This window comes from Saccostrea cucullata, unplaced genomic scaffold, assembly GCF_032062105.1.
Source record: "Saccostrea cucullata isolate Sc308-1 unplaced genomic scaffold, CSIRO_AGI_Scuc_v1 ctg74, whole genome shotgun sequence".
Taxonomy (NCBI): Eukaryota; Metazoa; Mollusca; class Bivalvia; order Ostreida; family Ostreidae; genus Saccostrea; species Saccostrea cuccullata.
Window position 1 is genome coordinate 769,825 of NW_026934212.1, and position 3,083 is coordinate 772,907.

General features: G+C 29.4%; 1 long non-coding RNA gene across 1 annotated transcript; it reads left to right on the top strand.

The window, feature by feature from the left end:
• Positions 1–919, top strand: LOC134240195 (uncharacterized). The gene is made up of 3 exons (XR_009986385.1): positions 1–87; positions 468–527; positions 872–919. It is a non-coding gene; the product is annotated as an uncharacterized LOC134240195 (long non-coding RNA).
• The last annotated feature ends 2,164 nt before the right edge of the window (positions 920–3,083 follow it).

Sequence of the window (3,083 nt, forward strand, 5' to 3'; positions counted from 1 at the left end):
TTTATACATTCGGGTTCGGGGTTTCGGGCGGCCATAGCGAATTTCAGCAAGATTTTACCCCAGTGAAAAAGGCTTGTAATCCACAGTGTAGGTCGTTTAAAGTTGTTTCACATTGTTTATGATTGTGATAATGTTATCGCTCGCCTATATGTTTAATGTCAGCTATGCTAAATAACCCATTTCTGTGTAATTTGAGAGAATGTTTTGACATGTGGTTAAAGTATGGCGTGCTATTCATGTTATCATTTAAAAAGTCGATCCTAAATAAATCTGTCTTAAAAAATACATTTTACGAATGACATTTAATATGATTCATTAGAGTATAGGTATCCATATATAAGAGATATTATTTTGCATTACATTTAAACATGTTTTTCTGTCCTGTTTGTCTGTCAATTGTTGCTTTACTTCCTTTGTAAAATGAGGTTAAATTGAGTATCACTGAATATTGTATGCTTTTTTTTCAGGATCAGCTGAGATGTTGTTTCACTGGATTATTTAATTGGGCATATAATTGAATAATTCTGGTAAGTTTGTCTTTGTTTTGTTTACCTAATTTCCTATATGAAGGTCATCTTTGCATTTAATCATGATTATGTAAAGTTCAATTTTGAATGTCAATGCTGTATTTATCCTCATTTCATGTGATTTACACTTGTATAACCTGCATGTAACTCAGAGTGCATTTAATAATTCTATGATGGGTCATTCTATGATATTGAATTTCAATCAGAAAAATGTTCAAATTCGTATTGGTAAAATACATGGTATCTTTTACATTTCTGTCCCTTTTGTCTGTAAATTACTTTGCTTTACTTACATTGTTAAATGAGGTTAGTTGTGTATCACTGAATTGTATGATTTTTTTCAGGATCAGCTGAGATGTTATTTCACTGGATTATTTAATTTTAGACTTATTGGGCATATATTTGGATATCTCTGGTAAGTTTGTCTTGTTTTTTTTACATTTTCCTATGATGGTCATCTTTGCATTTAAGCATGATTATATGGTTAATTTAATTACTGTGTAATACTTATGTGATCTGTTGTCTCTAACTTACATTCATATAAGCACACCCTTATTTAACCTAAAATATATTAACACATGATTAAGGGATCTTCAGAATTTTAATAAGTCCTTTTGTATAAATTATATGATTTAATTTCATAATTCATTATGTATGTTACCCATGGCCATGGAATTCAGACTTACTAAATGGTGATCAAAGAGATATTAATTAGGAATCTAATATAAGAAAAGGAGGAATTTACAAAAGATTAATCCTAAGTTATTTACTTTTTGTTTTGATTCTAAATATGTGGGATATATGGCATACATATATTTTCATTTTCACTTTTGTTTCTTAGTAATGAGCTTTTCAAAAAATTAAGGACTACATGTTGTACTGTGATGATGCTAAAAAAAGATGTATTTTTCTGTATGCAGTACTGACAGATATTAATCAAAATTGAATCTGTTGTTAATAAAAAATCTTTTAGTGTCTAAATAATTAATTTGATAATCATTTTATTTGTGATATCAATACAGTAATTGTGCTTTTTTTTATTATCTAAAGATAACATGATGAACTTTTCTCATCTGGAATTAATGTTAAAAACAATTTTTGAGATTAAAAACAAACATTTTCATGATCTTTTTTTTTGGGGGGGGGGGGGGCATTGTACATGTTTGTTCAATTTTTAAACATGCATTGTTTCATGCAGTACTCTGTCATATTAACAAAATGGTTTTATTTCTACAGTCATCAACATGGAAGATATGTATTGTTCCTAACCATCTATAATCCATTCTCTATGAAGTGAAGCCTGGCTGCTCTTCCTTTGGAAATACACAGTCAGTCAACCAACATAGAAACACGCAAACTTGAAGGTAAAGTTTCAATGAGATACAATTGTAATATATATTTATTTATTATTTTATTATTTTTTTTTTTATTTATTTGTTTTACATATGCATGTTTATATTTTTGAATTGATAAGTAAATGATATATTTAAATAAAAAGGGCTTGGTGGTCATGTTTAAACTATATTGATCTCCTTTAGAAGAAGAAGAAGAAGAGCTCCATTTCAATATATATATACAAAAATGCATGATCAAATTTTGAAACTAAAATGTATGAAAGTTTTCTTTGCCAAATGATAGTTAACAGCTGAAGATAGCATATCTATAGAATAAGTTAAATATGGCTAATTTGTAACCCCCCCCCCCCCCCCCAGCTCCCTTAATATCATAGTTGGTAAAGATAGCAAGTTTTGACTCCAATTGCTGATGAATTCTGAATTTTCCATTTAATATTAACATTATATCACAGGGAAAGAATACTATAATGTAGCACATCAGGATGACCAGAAAAGAAATCTTAATGACCCTCTTAACTATGTATAAAGACTGTAACCTTATAACTGATGTAAGATAATCTGATTGTGTGGAATTAAAATTCCCTGGTGTTTCTACTACCCAAGATCTTCTTATGAGTGCATGGGACTGTTGTAAACCTTCTCCTGTTTATAAAAAAAATACCTTGGAGCATGACACTTTATTCATAAATATCTTATGTTACAACTTGTATTTATACCCTTTTTGTCTATATTTAGATTTCAATCAAGCTCATGTTATATAACAATTTTTTTTTTTTTTAAACTGAGACATTTTTTTTTCAGGATTCTCTAGTGAGGGCTTATGGAAATGATCTATGTCTACTCTCAGAATGGTGAAAGACTATCAGATTATGCAAAGACTAACAGAATATCCTCTCTTGGAACACTGAAACAAGAAAATCAAACAGGAGATGGATGGAGGATTTAAGAAGCACATAGATAAATATGATTTCCTACGAATTTAACCAGTATTATCATAGACTGTGGTTTACAGGATGACAAAGTAACAGGATTGTATCATTTTACTGTCAGACACTGACTATGGATAAGATGTACCCATTTATTAAACTGAGATCTAGTCAAATCAAGTACAATTGTATTGAAAAAATGATTTTCTGATAGCATGAACTCTTTAAAAATTAATTCTCACAGACCTCAAAGTATCTGAATGTGACTTTTATTT